The sequence below is a fragment of the Lithobates pipiens genome, unplaced genomic scaffold, assembly GCF_037356315.1.
Source record: "Lithobates pipiens isolate NorthernLeopardFrog02 unplaced genomic scaffold, aLitPip1_a1.2 Scaffold_25, whole genome shotgun sequence".
Classification (NCBI taxonomy): Eukaryota; Metazoa; Chordata; class Amphibia; order Anura; family Ranidae; genus Lithobates; species Lithobates pipiens.
In genome coordinates, this window is record NW_027507787.1 from 103423787 (window position 1) to 103444571 (window position 20785).

The 20785-nt window shown below is 50.1% G+C and overlaps 11 pseudogenes; 7 read left to right on the forward strand and 4 right to left on the reverse strand.

Moving 5' to 3' along the window:
• The first annotated feature begins 4820 nt into the window (after positions 1–4820).
• Positions 4821–4939, forward strand: LOC143931763 (5S ribosomal RNA; annotated as a pseudogene).
• Positions 4940–5038: 99 nt separating this feature from the next.
• LOC143931765 (5S ribosomal RNA) lies at positions 5039–5157 on the forward strand (annotated as a pseudogene).
• Positions 5158–5477: 320 nt separating this feature from the next.
• LOC143931445 (5S ribosomal RNA) lies at positions 5478–5596 on the forward strand (annotated as a pseudogene).
• Positions 5597–5696: 100 nt separating this feature from the next.
• LOC143931938 (5S ribosomal RNA) lies at positions 5697–5815 on the forward strand (annotated as a pseudogene).
• Positions 5816–5915: 100 nt separating this feature from the next.
• LOC143932342 (5S ribosomal RNA) lies at positions 5916–6034 on the forward strand (annotated as a pseudogene).
• A 321-nt stretch (positions 6035–6355) lies between these two features.
• LOC143931265 (5S ribosomal RNA) lies at positions 6356–6474 on the forward strand (annotated as a pseudogene).
• A 100-nt stretch (positions 6475–6574) lies between these two features.
• On the forward strand, positions 6575–6693 carry LOC143932595 (5S ribosomal RNA; annotated as a pseudogene).
• An 11238-nt stretch (positions 6694–17931) lies between these two features.
• On the reverse strand, positions 17932–18050 carry LOC143932638 (5S ribosomal RNA; annotated as a pseudogene).
• Positions 18051–18210: 160 nt separating this feature from the next.
• LOC143932100 (5S ribosomal RNA) lies at positions 18211–18329 on the reverse strand (annotated as a pseudogene).
• A 99-nt stretch (positions 18330–18428) lies between these two features.
• Positions 18429–18547, reverse strand: LOC143931160 (5S ribosomal RNA; annotated as a pseudogene).
• Positions 18548–19216: 669 nt separating this feature from the next.
• On the reverse strand, positions 19217–19335 carry LOC143931622 (5S ribosomal RNA; annotated as a pseudogene).
• Between the last annotated feature and the right edge of the window lie 1450 nt (positions 19336–20785).

The window sequence follows — 20785 nt, forward strand, 5'->3', positions numbered from 1 at the left end:
TGGTCTGGCAGGTAGAAATCGCCTCAAGCACCTTCACCGTGTCTGAGGTAGCAGGTTCTGCAGCCGGAGTGGACTGTCCGCCATGTTGGCCCTCATGGTCCCGCTGGAACCTTTTCAAGAGATGCCGCCGCTGCAGACTGCTTCTTCGTCTGAGACATCGTCCCAATGTATGCACGAGAAAGTAGCGGGTATTACACCGGTAAGATCATAGGTAAAATAGTCAGTGGGCACCCAGGATCACTACAGGAGATCGCGGTAGGAGCGGAGCTCAGGTCACAAGCGTCCTACTCCATTGCTGTCCAGGCCACGCCCCCCCCCCACATGTCGCTTCTTAGCGGAATTCGGGAGTGAGCTTAGAAAGTTTGTTTTGATTCCAGTCCAATACACGCCCCAGATGGGAGGCCAGGTAGTAGCGTCGCAAGTCAGGGAGAACCAACCCTCCCTGTTGTTTAGACAATGTCAGCTGTGACCGCTTAAGTCTGGGATTTTTGTGGGCCCAGTTAAATTGAGTGAGCAAGGATTGAGCTTGCTTAAAAAAATGGGACTGGAATCTGGATCGGGAGAGCTTGGAAAAGATAAGTAAATTTAGGGAGTATGTTCATTTTAATGAGATTGCATCTCCTGAACCAGGAATGGAGACCAGAATGCCACCCGTGAAGTTCAACATAAACGTACGCGCGATGTCCGGTGGAATGTAAGTACCTAAGTACTTAAGGGCTGTATGGGTCCATTTAAATCGAAAATTGGACTGCAAGTCTATTAACGTTTGCGGGGGGACTGTAACCCCCCATGGCCTTTGATTTCAAGAAGTATCCCGTATATCTGGAATTCCCGAAGGAGATTTGGCAAGGAAACTCTGGGATTCGTCAGCGAGAACAGCATGTCATCTGCGTAGGCAGATATCTTGCACTCAATAGTACCCATTTGGAGTCCCGTTATGTCTGAGTTTTGTCGAATTGTGGAGAGAAAGGGTTCCAATGACAGTGCGAATAATAGGGGCGACAGGGGGCAACCCTGTCTGGTCCCATTCCCGATGTCAAGGGGAGATGAGAGAACCCCATTCGCTTTGACTTGAGCTGAAGGGCGTGAGTATATCTTACTTATCCATGCCAGCATCCGTTCACTCAGACCTATATGGCGAAGGGCCGAGAACATTAATGTCCATTTGACCCGATCAAAAGCCTTCTCGGCATCAGTACTCATGAATAGACAAGGGGTCCCAAATGATTTTGCTTTATGGATCAGGGTAAGCATCTTAATGGTGTTGTCCCTATCTTCCCTGGTGGGAATAAAACCTAACTGGTCAATATGTATAAGGGACTGCAAGTGATGTGCCAATCACGTGGCGAGGATTTTAGAGAATAGTTTTAGGACCGAATTTAGGAGGGAAATGGGTCTGTAGCTCCCACATAGGCCCGGGTCTTTGCCCTCCTTAGGTATCAACGAGATGTGGGCTCTAAGGGTATCCTCAGGAAAATCCCCATTTGAGCTCAGAGTATTAAATAAATTCACCAAGCGTGGGCCGAGAATAGGGAGGAAGGTTTTAAAGTATTGTGCGGTATATCCGTCAGGGCCCGGAGCCTTACCCACCTTCGGAGGTCCCACGGCTGTCTGGACTTCTTCCAGTGTGATCGGGTCCTCCAAGTACTCCCGTGATTCTTTTTTTTTCAAGGGCAGCAACAGTATATCGTCAGTTACCATGGCATAGACCAATACACCCACCTCTTCTATTATTAAAGAGGGAATATAGTGGACAGAAATAGAGGGGGAGTAAAGAAAAAGGAAAATAAACAGAAAGAGAGAGAAAAAAAAAGAAAGAAGGGGGGGGGGGAGGAGGGGATGGGGGGGGGGGGGCAGACCACCCTCAGACAATCAATTGCAAAAGTACAGTAGACATAGTAAGAACAAGAATTATGAACACATCACACTGGTTGAGACATTATGGCTGCATAACTAGAGGAATATTTAAATGCAACCCAACAGGCCCAGATCTTCGTTGCCAACTCAGATTTACCCCGGAGGGACTCCCGTGATTCTGATGAGAGGGTTGGTAGACCAGAACCGGTTACATATCTGTCTATATTGTCCTGTCCAGACCCTGAATCGGGCAGGTTGTAGAGATCAGAGTAAGGCCGCGTACACACGCGGGGACTGTTCGCCCAACTTTGTCCGTCAAACAGTTTCAGCAAACAGTCCGCTCAAAATTAGCATGGACGGACATGGCCACACACGACGAACGAACAGTTTGCTGAAACCGTGCGCGATGACGTGAACGGCACGTACGATGGGACGAAAAATACGACGTCCTATACACTGCATTATAACTTTCGGCGTGTAAATCCTTTCTGAGCATGCGCGGAACTTAGTTTGACGAACAAGCCTACACACGAGGGGACTGTTCGCTGAAACAAAGTTTCAGCGGACAGTTTTTCGTAATTTCCGAAAAACCTTGTTCAGCGGACTGTTCGCTGAAACTGTCCGCTGAAAGCCCACACACGGGCGGACTGTCCGCCGAAACACTGTTCAGCGGACAAAGTTGTCCGACAGTCCCCGCGTGTGTACGCGGCCTAACATTTTTCAAAGACTTCGGCTATTTGGGTTGGGGTAGAGGCCCTCTGGCCATTCTCATCTATCAACTGTGGTATGTAAGAGCCAGATTTCAACTCCTTTACCGACCTGGCTAAGATTTTTCCGCATTTGTCCCCTGACTCCTACGTCAGTTTACGACAAAACTGGAGTGCCGCTTTCGCTTTATAATGGAGTAGGTCAGCAATATGGGTACGGAGTGTCCCCAATTCAATCTTTAAGGTCCGTGAGGGGGCATGTTTATGTTTCGCTTCCACAGAGGCAAGTTCACGAAACAGATTAGCAAGCTGTTCCTTCCGTGTTCGTTTGATGCGCGCCCCGTGCCTGATAAGTACCCTGCGGAGTACTGACTTGTGAGCCTCCCAAATTATCCCCGGGTCACAGTCCTGCGTTTAGTTTTCTTGGAAATAAAGGTCCAATTCCCTGGTTACATCTGCTAAAACTTCCGGTATCTGGAGGAGGCTCTCATTAAGGTGCCAGAATAGAGACCTAGGTGAGGGGTTCCTAGAGAGGGTGTAGGTAAGGGCTACAGGAGCGTGGTCGGACCAAGTAATATGGCCAATGGAGGAAGAGCTCACCAAGTGCAGTTGGTCATGTGGAATCAAGAAGAAGTCTATCCTCAAGTATGATTTGTGAGGGGAAGAGCAAAAAGAGTAGTCCCTTTCCCCAGAGTGTTGCAGACGCCAGACATCAACTAATTGGTCATTCAGTAAACACTTAGTAATCCGCTTTCTAGAGGAAATGAGGAGCGAGGAGCAAGAGGCAGAAGTGTCAACCAATGGCGAAAGGGGACATTAAAGTCCCCACCTAATATCAACTGGCCCTCCCGAAAGTCACATAATCTGTGCAGGGTAGTTCTGAGGAACGTGTCTTGGTAATCATTGGGAGCGTACACAGTGACAAATGTAAAAAGGCGCTCTCCAATGTGGCCCCTAAGAAAAAGATATCGGCCCCCAGGGTCCACCAGAGAATCCTGGAGAACCCAGGGGAGCCTGCTAGAGATCAGAATGGAGACTCCCTTGGTCTTAGAGGAGGGGTTAGTAGAGTGGTAGACCTTAGGGAAGGATCTCGACCATAGAAAGGGGAGGCTAGTATTTTTAAAATGTGTTTCTTGTATAAAGGCCACATCAGTACAGGAAGTCTTCAGTTCTCATAGGAGGATCCACCATTTTTCAGGGGATTTCAGTCCCTTAACGTTTAGAGAGGTGACCTTGACTGAGTCTGCCATCGCTCCTCGGGGAGGGGGAGGGGGACGTCAGAGAAAAGCAAAGAAAGTTGAACCAAGGTAGGTTTTGGGTAGGTAATGCATGGCGGGAACTAAGGGGGAGAAAGGAAGGGCAAATGGAAGGAAAGGTAAAGGGAAAAAGAAGCCGGGCACCTCAACCCCAGGGGGAGAGGGAAATTAAGGGTTGTCCGCACTCAACAGTACAGGAAGGGTATACTAAAACAGCACAATTATGCTATAGCGCTTACCAGATGTACACTGGGTTTAAAGCGCTGTCCTACTTGGGTTGGTGGGTAGACAGGTCGGAGAGGGAGCCCCCGAATCCTAGTCCCCCCAGTCCCGGCAGTGGTAAATGTCACGTCTGATACCGGTATGCAAATAAAAGACAATCAGTAACATCATATAACCAAAAAACAATAGTATAACCAAAACAGAGGTAGAGCATATAACTGTCAGCACTGAGGGGTCTCCTCGGCTCGCCCTAAACGTAGGCATGCACGAGGGAGCCCGTCACAACAGAAAAGGCATCACAGAATGGGATCCACCACCCCCCGTCCCATACACCTAAAGTACATGCAGTCCCCGAACAAATGCATTTCTCCCTTTGGCAGATTGTCCTCTCCTTACCCCCTCTCCCCCATCCACGCCCCGGGGGAAAAGGGGCAGGGAAAGGGGGAGTGGAAGGGGGAAAGGGGGAGGGAAAGGAGGGAAGGGAAGGGTGGGAAGGGGGGAAGGGAGGGGGGAAACAGGGGAGAGGGGACAAACATGCGGAAATGTCAAGTCCTTTAGCACACTCCCACCAGCAAACACCCAGACCCTGTCAAAGGCCTTCTCCGTGTCCGTTGACAACATAAGCAAGGGCCTTCCCTGTACATGCGCCGCATGGATTAAATTGAGGACTCGGGCCGTATTGTCTCTAGCTTCCGACTTATTTTTATTGTTTTTTGCTTGTTTCCCAAGGTGACCATCTTGCCGTTTGTCAAGAGGGTTGAAAGTGCCTGAAGAGATTGCCTACGGGCACATCACCCTGAAAGCACCCGATCTCGTTTGATGTTGGAGGCTAAGAAGAGTCGGGCCTTGTTAGTACCTGGATGGGAGACCGCCTGGGAATACCAGGTGTCGTAGACTTCTTTTTATGTTGTTGGCGTTGACCTGTTTTTTTTCGCTTGTTTCCCAAAGTGACCATCTTGGTGTTTGTCAAGAGGGTTGAGAGTGCCTGAAGAGATTGCCTATGGCCACATCACTCTGAAAGCACCCAATCTCGTCTGATCTTGGAGGCTAAGAAGAGTCGGGCCTGGTTAGTACCTGGATGGGAGACCACCTGGGAATACCAGTTATTGTAGGCTTCTTTTTATGTTGTTGGCGTTGATTCGTTTTTTTTTTTTGCTTGTTTCCCAAGGTGACCATCTTGGCATTTGTCAAGAGGGTTGAGAGTGCCCAAAGAGATCGCTTACAGCAGCATCACCCTGAAAGAGCCCTATCTCTTCTCTTCTCTGAGGCTAAGAAGGGTTGGGCCTAGTTAGTACCTGGATGGGAGATGGCGTTGGAATACCAGGTGCCGTATTCTTCTTTTTATGTTGTTGACATTGACCTGTTTTTTTTTGCTTGTATCTCAAGGTGACTATCTTGGCTTTTTTCAAGAGGGTTGAGAATGCCCAAAGAGATTGCCTATGGGCACATAACCCTGAAAGCGCCCGATCACCTCTGATCTCAGAAGCTAAACAGGGTTGGGCCTTGCTAGTACCTGGATTGGAGACCACCTGGGAATACTAGGTGCTGTAGGCTTCCTTTTATATTGTTGGCCTTGACCTGTTTTTTTTTCACTTGTTTCCCAAGGTGACCATCTTGGCGTTTGTCAAGAGGGTTGAAAGTGCCTGAAGAGATTGCCTATGGGCACATCACCCTGAAAGCACCCGATCTCGTTTGATGTTGGAGGCTAAGAAGAGTCGGGCCTTGTTAGTACCTGGATGGGAGACCGCCTGGGAATACCAGGTGTCGTAGACTTCTTTTTATGTTGTTGGCGTTGACCTGTTTTTTTTCCGCTTGTTTCCCAAAGTGACCATCTTGGTGTTTGTCAAGAGGGTTGAGAGTGCCTGAAGAGATTGCCTATGGCCACATCACTCTGAAAGCACCCAATCTCATCTGATCTTGGAGGCTAAGAAGAGTCGGGCCTGGTTTGTACCTGGATGGGAGACCACCAGGGAATACCAGTTATTGTAGGCTTCTTTTTATGTTGTTGGCGTTGATTTGTTTTTTTTTTTTTGCTTGTTTCCCAAGGTGACCATCTTGGCATTTGTCAAGAGGGTTGAGAGTGCCCAAAGAGATCGCTTACAGCAGCATCACCCTGAAAAAGCCCTATCTCTTCTCTTCTCTGAGGCTAAGAAGGGTTGGGCCTAGTTAGTACCTGGATGGGAGATGGCGTTGGAATACTAGGTGCCGTATTCTTCTTTTTATGTTGTTGACATTGACCTGTTTTTTTTCGCTTGTATCTCAAGGTGACTATCTTGGCATTTGTCAAGAGGGTTGAGAATGCCCAAAGAGATTGCCTATGGGCACATAACCCTGAAAGCGCCCGATCTCCTCTGATCTCAGAAGCTAAACAGGGTTGGGCCTTGCTAGTACCTGGATTGGAGACCACCTGGGAATACTAGGTGCTGTAGGCTTCTTTTTATGTTGTTGGCCTTGACCTGTTTGTTTTTCACTTGTTTCCCAAGGTGACCATCTTGGCGTTTGTCAGGAGGGTTGAGAGTGCCCAAAGAGATCACCTATGGCCCCATCACCCTGAAAGCGCCCAATCTCGTTTGATCTCGGATGCTAAACAGTGTCAGGCCTGGTTAGTACCTGGATGGGAGACCGCCTGGGAATACCAGGTGCCATAGGCTTCTTTTTTTTTTTTTTTTTTATTTAGTAGTATGCGACATACAATGCAAAGGCAACTTCACAGAATGTGTGATACAAATAGTTACAAACAAACGATCATATTGCATGGATATCAGAGCCAATGGTAAGAAGTCAGAGGAGAATAGCACGTGTACAGCTTTGCGGTGATATCAAGATGAGATTAAAGCTCCATCTCGTTGGGATCCTCTACCTCTTAAAATATTATTGATACTAGCCCACCTACCCTCGAAGAGTTTAGATATCCATAGATAGGGGAAGAGTATTGTGCAGTAGTCAAATGGGGTCGGAACATACCATTTTCTTTTCCCTTTTTTGAGTTAAGAAGGGAAATAGTAGAACTGAAAGGAGGGAGAAGGGGAAAGAGAAGATTGGGGAAGGAAATGGCAGAAAAGGAAAAGATGGGGTAAGGGGGTGTCGTGGGTAGAGTGGATAGGGTGGGGTCCCCTCCCAGGGAGCAAGAGACGCCCTCGGCTCACCAGCTCATCAGCTGTCCAACGTTTGGAACAGCGATCTCCAATGATCACCATGAGCTTACTATGTCTCGCGGAGGTATTCTTCCGAAAAGCGAAACTGGGTCCAGTAGAACCATCTGTTCCCATGCTCCTCCGTTTTATCCCTCATTGTGGCAGTCAGGTCTTCCATTCATTCAATATCATTTACCCTTGCGAACCACTGGGTCACCATTGGAGCAGATTGCTCTTTCCACTGACTTGGGATGCAGGCCCTAGCTGCATTGAGGAGATGTTTAAGTAAGGACTTATGATAACGCTTTCTCGACATAGGAGTTAGATTGAGAAGAACTGCTGCGGGATCATTGGCTAAGGAAATGTCTGTGAACTTGTGGATGAGTCTCAGGACAGGCTGCCAGAATGTTTGTAATTTAGGGCATTCCCAGAAAATGTGGAGAATGGTGCCAGCCTGTTGCCCACAGCGACAGCAGTGGTCAGATTGACCGGGGAATATTTTGGCCAACACCACCGGTGTACGATACCAGCGTGTGATCAGCTTATATGAGATCTCCTGATATTTACTGCAGAGTGACGACTTATGGGCGAAAAAGAGTTTTCTGTCCTTCTGTGGTTTGGAGAATGTAATTTGTAAGTCCCTTTTCCATTTAGCTAGGAAGGGTGGATCCGTGGAGGATTGTGCGTCTGTCAGGATTTGGTAGGACCTAGAGAGGGAACCACGAATTGGGCCATCATCCAGGCAAAGTTCCTTGAAGGGGTGGACTTGTCTAGAGAAGAAAGAATGGTTAGGTAGTGATCCGAGGAAATGGATTAGCTGTCTAGCTCTCCAGCTATCCAATGCAACAGGTACTTGCTCTAGCAGTATGGTCCCCATGGGAATCAAGCCCGTGGGTCCAAGAAATAGGGCTGCTCTCAGAAGCCCTTTCGGGGCTTGCCTGGTAAAGGCCTGGTCAGACAGGCCCGGAGGGAATCTAGGATGTCCAATAATTGGGGTCATAGGAGAAGGGAAGTTAGTCAGGTGGGAAAGGTGAAAAAAACTATCCATCTCGGCGAGCGAGGGGACAATTAACGGGTGAGTAGTCACACAGGGCTCCAATGGCCTCCCCGCCCAAGGTAGACCAGCCAGTGGAACCCGCGCCATCTCCTGCTCTAGCTTGACCCATAGCTTCAGTTCCCTATGCCGGTGTCTTATCACATATGGTCCCCCATCGCATAGTGTCCGCTGTGTACTGCTCATGCGCAGTACACAGCAACACAGATTCCGAAAATTGCCGAGCATGAACGGCGCCTGCGCACTGAGTCCAGGTTCTATCCCCACTATCCAAGTGGACATAGAGTAAGAATATAAAAGAGCCGAGCGCAGCGAGGCCGAGCCCGAAGCGTGGCGAGCGAAGTTCACCTGCGAGGGGCCCTCTAATTTTCACAACCCTTTGTCCGCTTGGATGGTGGGGCTACCACCTCCACTCACCGCGCAAGCGCCGTCCAGCTTCGGAGATTTTCCGAAGCTTCGTCTGCTCCGTACTGCGCATGCGCAGTACGGCGCGGACACTATATCATGGCCGGACAGTATATGGCAGAACACCAGCACCAGTCAACCACCGGTGTCATGTGCGTCGCTGTGTAATATAGAGCAGGGTCCGGGAAGCCAAAACCTCCCCGCAATTTCGGTCGCAATAGCATTGCCCTACCAATACGTCAGAGGAACTTGATAAAGATTGAGCGAACCGCATGAAAGAAAGTCTGGGGTATTTTGATAGGTAAGGCTTGTAGTAGATACAGAAGTCGTGGCATCGCGTTCATCTTCAACACATTACAGCGTCCGAACCATGACAGAGCTAGTGGGTCCCAACTTTTTTTTTTTTCAAATAACTTTTTATTAGTATAAAGTGAAACATTACACGTCAGACACTTCAGTACAGCATTGGGGGAGCGAAAGAAAGAGAAAAGAAAAATTACAGGGGAGAACATACCATAAGAGTGGCAATCCGAGGATACAGGTGTCGACTAATAGTGTAAGATACTTGTAGTACACATTAACCCAATCAAACACCCCCCCCCTCGGGGGGGTTTGGAAGAAAGATATAAATAAGAGAAAGGAAGAAGGGAAAAAGAGAAAAAAGAGAAGAAAGGGATACCAAAGGGTAGAAAGAAAGGTAGAGAGGAAAAGGAGGGAGTAGGGGTGGGTAGTCATCCGAAAACTTCCGCTTGCCTGTCAGGGTCGATCGCCCTTAAGATTCCAGGGATTCCAGACTACATCATGCGCTTCCAGCCGGTCCTGTATCCTGGCGGTCATCCTCTCCATAAGCTCCACGTCTCTAATGCGAGCGTATAATGCGTCCGGGGTAGGGGGGGTGCGTTTTTTTCCAATGGAGTGCAACAAGACACCTCGCTGCGGTCAAGATATGGCGGGATAATTTCTGTAGGGATTTGGACAGTTTGGGGAAAGGGACTCCCAGTAAAAAGTGCTTTGGGTTCAGGTCCAGGGATTGGTCCAGGACACAGGCCAAGAGCGTACGGACTTCCGTCCAGAAAGGGACTATACGAGGGCATTGCCAGTATATATGCAAGAGGGTGCCCTTATGCCCCACACAGCGCCAGCACCGGTCTGTTGTAGAAGGATAAATAGCGTGCAGGACATCCGGGGTCATGTACCAGAAGAACAATATTTTGTATGCATTCTCCCGGTAGAGCGTACACATGGAGCTCTTAGATGCCTGTGACCAAATCACCCGCCATTGCTCCTCCGTGAACACTTCACCCAGAGCCTCCTCCCATTTAAGCATATATGCATGTTTGCCGTTAAGACCCATAGGAAAGGCGTTAATTATTTTATAAATATCCGAGATCATCCCCCTCTGTGCCGTACCTGCTGAGACAACTATTTCAAACAAGGTAGGCAGGGAGAAACGGAGGTCTGATGAGATGGTCTGGGCAAAGTGACGGATTTGTAAGTAACTATAGAAGCTCTGCCGGGGGAGGTCAAACCGGGATTGGAGTTCAGTGTAAGTCAGTAGTCTCCTAGATCTGGGGTCCACCAGAGATCTCAGATGGAAGAGGTTCCGGGAGGACCAGGGGTGTTGCATCTGGCGAGATAGGCTATCTGGCACTCGAGGGTTGGATATAAAAGAGGTCAGGAGCGATTTAGCCGAGGTCAGGGCAAACGCCTTGGAAGACCTACGCCATAGGTTCTGCAGGTGGGACATGGGGCCCAACAATTGGGACTGGGGAACCACTGCCGCCGCACTCTAGAGCATACTATTAGGGTATATAGGGGCCAACCACTGGGATTCAATTTCCGACCAGCGATTGTGAGGCCACTAGGTAGTCCAAGAAGCGACCGCGCAGAGTTGGGCAGCCTGATAGTACCTGACTAGATCCGGGAACGCTAAACCCCCCATCCGATCGGGAGACGGTCATGACCGAGCGAGGTATCCTGTGCCTTTTATAGTTCCATGCGAATCGAAGTATGTCCCTTTGCAATTTTTTCAGGTGGGAGGAGGGGACTGGAATGGGGAGGGTCTGAAAAAGATAAAGGAGTTTCGGGAGGATAGCCATCTTCACAGAGGCTATTCTACCAAGCAGAGAGATTTGGTGTTTCCGCCACTGTAGCAACAGACGCCTAATATCTCCATAAAGGGATGGGTAGTTTGCCTGATAGAGGGAGGTATAGGTTGGGGTGATGTTTACCCCCAGGTATCGAAGGGAGGTGGACCCCCAGTGGTAGGGAAAGTTGGATCGTAGATGTTCCACCTCCAACGGTGGAATGTTAATCGGGAGGGCTTCGGACTTCGACGCATTAAGTTTGTAGCCCGATAGCGCACTGTAACGGTCTAACTCCATATGCAAGTTGGGCAGGGATATCCTGGGTTGGGTAAGAGTAAGAATTACGTCGTCCGCAAATAGCGAAATCTTAAACTCCTGGCCTCGCACCGGAACCCCTCTTATAGCCTGGTTCCGCCTAATAGACGCCGCCAGGGGTTCAATACAGAGGGCGAATAGTAGGGGTGACAGCGGGCATCCCTGACGCGTACCATTGGAGATGGAAAAGGGCGAGGAGGTGGCAAAGGGGGTCTTCACTTGAGAAGACGGGTTGGAGTAAAGATGTTGTATGGCCCGCAAAAAAGGTCCCTCCATCCCTATGTGGGTCAGCGTGGCGAACAGGAAGGGCCAACCCAATCTATCAAATGCTTTTTCTGCGTCCAAGCTCAGGAGCAGGGACGGCATTCCCTCCCTGTTCGCCACGTCGACCAGGTCTATCACCCTCCGGGTGTTATCCCCTGCTTGGCGGAGGGGGACAAAGCCCACTTGGTCCTTGTGGATCAAAGAGGGTAGGACCTTGTTAAGGTGCAGAGATAACAATTTAGAAAAAATTTTTAGGTCTGCGTTCAACAACGCAATGGGTCTATAATTCGCGCAAAGGATGGGGTCCTTATTTGGCTTGGGTATTAAGGTAAGGAAGGAACGTTGCATATCTGAGGGGACGGGTGTTTTCTGTAGAAAAGCGTTAAAGAGGCTGCTCATGTGCGGAGTTAAGAGGGGGGAAAATGCTTTGTAGTATTCGTAGGGCAGACCGTCTGGACCCGGGGATTTATGTGCGGGGAGGGATTTAATGGTCCGTTCCACTTCGTCCTCCGTGACGGGCATGTTCAAAATGAGCAAGTCCGAATCTCTAATTTTGGGGATGGCGCTGTCGGACAGGTACTGCTGTATACGCTGTGAAACCTCCACCGACACAGGGTTGCTAGGGATGTCAGGACTATTATAGAGCTCCACATAAAAGCCAGCAAACGTATCAACTATGTCTTTGGGGTGGGAAACAACTGCATTAGATCTAGTTTTTATCTGGTGTGGAGCAGAGAGAAGGGTTTTGTCTTTGAGCTTCCGCGCTAGGAGGGAGTGTGCTTTATTGCCCCTATCATAGTATGTCTGTTTGATCCTCAGCAGGGCTTTCTCAACACGGCGAAGCGCCAGGTCCGCAAGCGCCATACGCAAATTGACAATTTGACGATCAGCCGTGGCCGAGTGAGCCAGATTAAAGTCTCCTCCCACCACCAAATAACCGTGGTCATCCTTAAATAGACGTGCAAAAACCCTGGAGAGGAAGCTATGCTGATGGACATTAGGGGCGTATAGCGCACACAGGGTGATCGGCCGTGATTGCCACGTACCCTTAAGTATCAGGAAGCCCCCCCGGGGATCGCTGTAATGATCAACATAGGTAAAGGGTGCTCCTTGTCGGATCAGGATAGCCACCCCCGCCCTCTTATGGGACCCCGAGGATAGATACGCAAGCGGAAAGCTCCTGGAGGCGAAGGCAAAAGATCCCCCCCTGTCAAAGTGCGTCTCCTGAACCAAGATAATATCTGCTCCCGACTGTTTAAACTCCCTTAGTGCCAGATGCCGTTTCCTGTTTGAATTTAGGCCGTGAACATTCAGAGATAGAATCTTAGCCATCAGTCAAGTCTGGGGGGGGTAGGAGAGCGGTCTGTGTCTAATAAATCTTACCCGGTAACAACGTCCAAGAGGGACCGCCAGGAGCCAGGAGCAGACGCATTCCAGTCGTAGGGCCCCGCCACTACGTGTCCGATCCCTGCAGGCAGCGGAAGGAAGACAGAGGAGAGAAGAGAGGGGGAGATAGAAAGTGAGAGAAGGGAGAAAAACGTTAGTACAACGTTAGAAAGGCATCGCAATGAAAACATGGGCCCATAATCGGACCAAACATAGGGCAATATTCGGCCCCGGGTAAAAAAGTCATTCGGGACTGCACGGATTCCCAGGGGGCCACCAGTCCCAGCGCACGAGGCGTGGGCCTGGCGGCCGCATAGGAGTCCAGGTCTCCTCATTCAGGTCCTAAGGAGGAATAGAGGAGCGTAAAATGTGTAAAAACTTGAACAGGAGCAAAATCACTAAAATATAAATAAGATGAATAAAATAAAGAAAAAAGAAAAACAACCCAAAAAAAGGGTTAGGGGGAGAGTCGTGAGAGCAAGGGGGAACCCACTCTCCTGAATCTCCCAACCAGCAGCCTAAGTGCAGTAAGTTATTGAAAAGGCACCAAAGGGGAAAGCGTAGGAGGTGAGGGTTGAGTAGCGATGAGGTCCCAATCGGGGAGCCGGGGGGGGGGGGGGGGCGGATGCCCAGATCTTCACAGAAAGTCGGCAGATCTTCAGGATACCGCAGAGAGGCCGATTTGCCCTGATGTTTGGCAGTGAGGCTAAATGGGAAACCCCAGCGGTAAGGGATCTGGGCGTCTTGCAGGGTACGGAGCAAGGGTTGGAGAAGTCTACGTTTTTGCAGCGTAATCCAGAAGAGGTCCGGAAAAAGTTGCACTGGGTGGTTCCGGAAAGACACCTCACGGGCTAAATGGGCTTGTCGCAGGATATCCTCCTTAAGGTGGAACGAGTTGACTCTGCAAATAAAGTCCCTGGGGCCAGAAGTAGCATTTTTGGGGCGTAGGGCCCTATGAGCTCTATCCATCTCAATAAATTTAGTGGGGGGTTCTCCGAGGAGAGTGTTGAATAGTTCCTGCAAGATAATCTGAGCGTCCTCCGGGCCCTCCGACTCCGGAACCCCTCGCACTCTGATGTTGTGCCGGCGCCCCCTGTTGTCCAAGTCCTCCACATGGCGCTGCATATCTCTCAGGAGCAGATGGTGTTCAGCCCCTTGCGTTTGGATTTTGTGGACCGCAATTTTGGCCTCTTGTATCTCCTCTTCAGCCATCTCCACCCTGTCCGCAAGGTGCTTAAGGCCAGAGTGGAGCATTTGTATTTCCGCCCGACACGTGGATTTGACATCTTCAATCAATTGTTTAAAATCCTCTTTGGTAGGGATCGCTTGTAAGTATAATTGCCACTGAGGGTGCAGTGGTGTTGTGGTCATGTCTCCCGGGTTGTCCCGGTCTATGCGATGACGTGGCGACAGTGGCCTAGGGTCCACGGGTCCAGCAGTGCGAGAGGCGGGGGCATGCTCAGGGGGAGAATCCCAGACCCCCGGCCACTCTGAAGTATGAGCCAAGGGAGGTGGCTGGTGTCGTCCCCTGGTATCCTGGGGTGGAAGGGCTACGGGTCCCCCTGGGTAAGCCGACACCCCTGGTCGTCCCCCGTGACCGCGTGGGGGGAAGGGGTTCCCCGAGGTGCCCAGCCTCTGAGACTTAGGTGGGGGCGACCCCGAGTCAGGATTCAGCAGGGGTCCGTCCATTCCCCCGGGCCCCCGGTACGCCCAGGACAGGGGCTCCTCAGGGGGGGGAGGGCAGGGAAGTCCTCAGCCGCAAAAGAAAGGGGGGACCCCTCGGACACAGCACTGGAGTCTGGGGGCGTCCGGAGCATCCTGGGCAAGGCCAAAGAGCACTGAGTGTCCGGAGGAGGGGGGGACCTACTGCCAGAGGGCCCCAGGCCTAGTCCACCCCCCTCCCCGATCCGTCCAGTCCCGCACAGGAACTCCCCTCCGGCGTCCAGAGCTGCAGGAGTGCGGAGGGGGGACTGCGGTGCCGAGCAGCACAGGGATAGAGAGGGTCCCAGGGGGGGCCTAGTCTTGTGTCCTGGCGGCGGCGTGGGCGGTGTGGTAGGCCGCAGGTCTAGCTGGACGGCCTCAGAGGCGGGCGGGACCGGGGATCGACTCACCGCACCGGAGGCCTCCAGGCCCGGGGATGTCAGCCGCGGTGTCCCTCGATCCCCCGGTCCGTGCTGGAGGTTCGGATGGGCCCTGCGGGCCGGAGAAGGAGCCCGCGCCATTTTGGGAGGTCCGTCGGTCGGGAGCTCCGTCGTGGAGAAGAAGGACCGGAGGTCCGTGGCTGTGCCCAACGAGGCTGCGGGAGGTCCCCTGGAGCTGGAGGACCGTGTGGCCCTAGATTTCCCCATCGGATGGGGCTGGATTTTCCCCGTAGGTGCGGTGTAGCAGAGGCTGGAGGGAGAGCAGGAGATTTAGGCTGCCATCCGGGTCGACTTCCGGTCACGCCCCCCTGGGTCCCAACTTTTAATAACTAGACCACGCTTTACTCCACGCCGTCGGCAGCGGTACGGGTGAACGAGTGATGCTCGGACTCTTTCCCCATCACTAATGGGACGAGGCAGGGGTGCCCTCTGTCTCCCCTAATTTTTATTCTGACACTGGAACCACTTATGTGTCACGTTCGGAATGACCCGAATATTACTGGCATAGCCAAACCCTCGGCACACCACAAAATTGCGGCGTACGCTGACGATCTAATTTTTTCCGTCTCCAATCCACACATTTTGCTTCCCAATATACTTGCGTCTCTACGGCGATACGGCAGCCTATCAAACTATAAAATCAATTGCGCCAAGTCGGCTGTATTGAATATATCGGTCCCGGATGGTGAGGCCAAGAGGCTCCGCTCCGCTTTTCCATTCTACTGGGCTGAAAAATCTATACGTTACCTGGGCTTTGACATCGCAGCGGATTTAGCGCAATTGTACCCGCTTAATTTTGTCCCTCTCCTGGATAGACTGAAATCTGATTTGGGAAACTGGCATGCTTTAACGGTTCGGGCGATGTAATGCATTCAAAATGACGGCCCTCCCGCGGATCTTATACATGTTCCAGACATTACCGATCCGGTTACCCCCAATTTTTTTCAGACAACTGCAGGTGCTGCTCCGGGACCCAGAGCCCGTTTGCAATTGCTTGCCAGACCAAAGGACAAGGGGGGTCTCCCAGATCTCAGACAATACTACTGCTAGCGAGAGTCGTTGATTGGCATTGTAATGGCCCACACAAGCAGTGGGTGGAGATGGAGATTGAGGATGGATCCATTCCCCTATTGACCTCCCCGTGGCTCCTGTCCTCCCTACCAAAAGACCTCAGAGGTCACCCCGTAGTGGGAGCTACGTTGGCTGTTGTGCGGAGGTTGTTCCGCTGCACACACATTGCTCCCCTGCCATCACCAATGACTCCGGTTATAGGTAATCCAGACTTCCCACCGGGATTTACCAACAAGAAACTGCGACAGTTGACAGTGGTGGGGAAACAGCGTCTGGGAGAGGTTTGGCACCCGGGAGGGCTCCCGACCACGCAAACTGTCGCCGAGCTTTCTGACCCTCAGCTTGACTTGTTTAGTGCTTATCAACTTCGTCACTTTCTTCTGCCCATACAAAGGGCCCCCTACACTCCTAGAGACCTGACACCCTATGAATCCATCTGTCACAAAAGGGAACCTGTGCGACACACCCTCTCCCTCCTGTACAACCTATTGAGTAGTCAGGAGGAGGAGTCGACCCCCACCATTTATCCACAAATGGGAGAGGGACTTAGGCATCACATTTACCTCACAACAGATAGGGAAGATCCTGACCTTAGTACATAAAGCTTCCATCGCAAACCAATATCAAGAATCAGGATACAAGATAGTCTCACGCTGGTATAGAGTCCCATACCTTCTGAATAAAATGGATAGATCGATCCCGGATGTTTGTTGGAGGTGAAATTCAGATATGGGGACCATGGGACACCTTTTCTGGGCATGCCCGGCCTTGAGGAACTTTTGGGTTCCCAGCAGCGTGCCTTCTACACTTGACCGAACAGCCTGTTCGAAAATACAAAAAAACCCTCACGATGCAACTCCTGAATGCCGCCCGGGCCTGCATTCCCGCACTGTGGAGGCAGCCTCAGCCCCCATCCAAGGTGCTGTGGTATTCCAAAGTCAATCATATTCTCCGGATGGAAGAATTGACCGCCACCCTTCACAACACTGAAGAGGCATTTAGTGTTACATGGAGGCCCTGGAGGTATTTTACTGGTACTCGAGACTACATTCGGGAGGTGAGCAGTGCCTCTGTCCCAGAAAACGACTGAACATCTAACGATTACCTACGTAGGCCATGTTTGCTCTGGGTGGCATTCCCCCCTCCCTTTTTGTCTTTATTTTTCTTTTTTTCCCCGCCGCCATCCCCCCACCTCCTCTCTATCCGTCTTTGCACTCTCTTCTTCCCCCGTCCTCCCTTTTGACTATGCCTTGTCTCCTTACTAGCCTTCGGGACCCAGAAGAACCCCAGGGTTCTGGACATGACCGGCTCATATTTTACTCTGGTTCACGTAGGTCATGATAAGCTGGCTCGCTGTGGTCCCAATTGTTCTCCATGATTACATTTGTCTGAACGGAGCTGCACTACTCCGTTACTCAGTACTTCTGTACTACATGTTGGAGGTGGGGTTTCTCTCTTTTCTGCATGAAACTGTAGGACTCCCCTCTGAGAACCCAGAGTTATTTGGCTGCCTATTTTTTGTTACCATGTAATTGTGACCCTGGGTCATGCTGTATGGTTGACTGTTATATTTATGTTCTACTTAACAAAAGAATAATAAAATTAAAAAACAATAAGTCAATGCCAACAACTTAAAATGAAAGCCTATGGCATCGAGAAATCCCAGGCGGTCTCCCATCCAGGTACTAACCAGGTCCCAACCCTGCTTAGCCTCTGAGATCAAAGGCACACTCAACCCTCTTGACAAACGCCAAGATGGTCACCTTGGGAAACAAACAAAAAAAAACAAGTCAACGCCAACAACATAAAAAGAAGCCTGCGGCATTTGGAAAACCCAGGCGGTCTCCCATCCAGGTACAAACCAGGCCCAACCCTGCTTAGCCTCTGAGACCAAACGAGATTGGGCGCTTTCAGGGTGTTGTGCCCAAATGGCAAATTCTTTGTGCACTCTCAACCCTCTTGACAAATGCCAAGATGGTCACCTTGGGAAACAAGGGAGAAAAAACAGGTCAACGCCGACAACATAATGAAAAGCCTACGGCACCTGGTATTCCCAAGCTGTCTCCCATCCAGGTACTAACCAGGCCCATCGCTGCTTAGCCTCCGAGATCAGATGAGATTGCGCTCTTTCAGGGTGATTTGGCCGTAGGCACTCCTTTTGGGCACTCTGAAGCCTCTTGACAAAGGCCGAGATGGTCACCTTGGGAAACAAGCTAAAAAAAACAGGTCAAAGCCAACAACATAAAAAGAAGCCTACGGCATCCAGTATTCTCAGGCGATCTCCCAATCAAGACACTAACCAGACCAGATCCTTCTATGGCACCTGGTCTTCCCAGGCAGTCTCCCATCCAGGTACTAACCAGGCCTGACACTGCTTAGCCTCTGAATTCAGACAAGATCGGGTGCTTTCAGGGTGATGTGGCCGTAAGCGTTCTCTTCAAGACACGCCCAACCCTCTTGACAAACGCCAAGATGGTCGCCTTGAGAAACAAGCGAAATAAACAGTTCAAAGCCAACAACATAAAAAGAAGCCTATGGCACCTGGTATTTCCAGGCGGTCTCCCATCCAGGTACTAACCAGGCCCGACACTGTTTAGCCTCTGAGATCAGATGAGATTGGGTGCTTTCAGGGTGATGGGGCCGTAGGTGATCTCTTTGGGCACTCTCAACCCTCTTGTTAAACGCCAAGATGGTCACCTTGGTAAACAAGCGAAAATAAACAGGTAAACGCCAACAACATAAAAAGAAGCCTACGGCACCTGGTATTCACAGATGGTCTCCCATACAGGTATTAACCAAGCCGTACATTGCTAGGCCTCCGAGATCAGATGAGATTGTGCGCTTTCAGGGTGATGTGGCCATAGGTGTTTTATTTAGACACTCTCAACCCTCTTGACAAATACCAAGATGGTTATCTTGGCAAACAAGTGAAAAAAAATAGGTCAACGCCAACAACATAGACCCTGGCGGTCTCCCATCTGACCCAGACCCTGCTTAGCCTCTGAGATCAGGCGAACGCTTTGGGACATACTCAAAACTCTTGGCTGATGCTAAAATGGTCACCTTGGGAAACAAGCAAATGAAAAACAAGTCAAAGCCAACAATATAAAAAGATTCCTATGGCACCTTTAATTAGGTACTATCCAGGCCGGACCCTGGTTAGCCTCTGAGATCAGATGAGATTGGGCGCTTTCAGGGGGATGTGGCCGTAGGAGATTTCTTTGGGCTCTCTCAGCCCTCTTGACAAATGCCAAGATGATCACCTTGGGAAACAAGCGGAAAAAAAAAACCATGTCAACGCCAACAACTTAAAAAGAATCCTACGGCACCTGGTATTCCCAGTTGGTCTCCCATCCAGTTACTAATCAGGCCCGACAATGCTTAGCCTCTGAGATCAGACAAGATCAGGCACTTTCAAGGTGATGGGGCCATAGGCAACATGGTCATCTTGGGAAACAAGTGAAAAAAACCAAGTAATTGCCAACATTGGAGGCTAAGCAGGGTTGAGCAATCAGTTTCCTTGCCTGAAATAGGCATCTCAGAACTGCCATCTGGCTACTTCCCGGGTTTCCAACTCCTTCAACTAATCCCAGGAGAAAATACTTCGCATCCATCCTGGTGGAGGTTCCAAACATCCGATCAATGGTTCCTGTCACCTCTGTCCAGTAGCCGATCAACTTCGGGCATCTCCAAAACATGCACCGGGGGCAACTTGCGTCTGGCCGTTCGGCCAAACTGAAAAAGTTTACGAGGAGCATAATAGGTTCTATATAATAAGAACAGATGTGACATCCTCTGTGAGGAGAGCCACAATTCACCACAGGCAGGATTCCTGTGGCCAATTATAGCTCAGGGGGGTTTAGTACACACCCCACACTATATAAGGCCGCCAGCGCGGCGGCCTTGTATAGTGTGTTGCGGTGGTCAGGGAAAGAGGACGATAGGCAGGGACAGTGTCTTTACTGCTTGGGAACCTAGCACTGTTACAGTGGGTGTTCTGTGCCTCCTGCACAGTACACACCTGAAGCTACCCTTTATTACTGCTGTTCAATTTCTGCAATACATGCATCTGCAGTGCAGAAGTTAGAGTGGGTGTTGTGTGCATCCTGCACAGTATACACCTTATTGCTGGTGTTCTGTTTCTGTAATACAGGAACCTATCACTGTTACAGTGCTAGGGTGTACAGAGAAGCTGGTATATATAGAAGACTACAGCATACAGAAGAAAGGCTAGTGAATACAGAATACAGACTCGTGTATGTAGATAGGCTTGAGTATACAGAGATGCTAGAGTAAACAGTGGCTAGTTTAAAGAGAGGCTAGTATATACAAATATGTTAGTGTATATAGAGAGGTTAGTGTATAGAGAGAGTCGAGTGTATACAGAAAGGACAGTGCATATAGAGAAGCTAGTGTATACAGAAGACAGGCTTGGGTATACATCAAAGCTGACAATCTATACAGAAGACTGGGTAGTGTATACAGAGAGTCTAGTGGGTACAGAACACAGGCTGGTGTATTCTAGCTAGTTTTTACAGTCTAGTGTATACAGAAGACAGGCTGTGGTATACAGAGAGTTTAGTGTATTCAGAGAGACAGAGAAGCTAGTGTGTACAGAAGAAAGGCTAGACAGGCTATAAAGAGAGACAAGTTTTTACAGAAGACAGTTTTGGGTATACAGAGATGCTAGTTTATACAGAGAGACTAATGTATACAGAAGACAGGCTAGGGCATACAGAAGACGGGCTAGTGTATTTAGAACATAGGCTAGTGTATATCGAAGACAGGCTATTATATGCAGAAGATCGGCTAGTGTAAACATGCTGGTGTATATAGAGAGGCTAGTGAATTTAGAGGGTAGGCTAAGTGATAACAGAAGACAATCT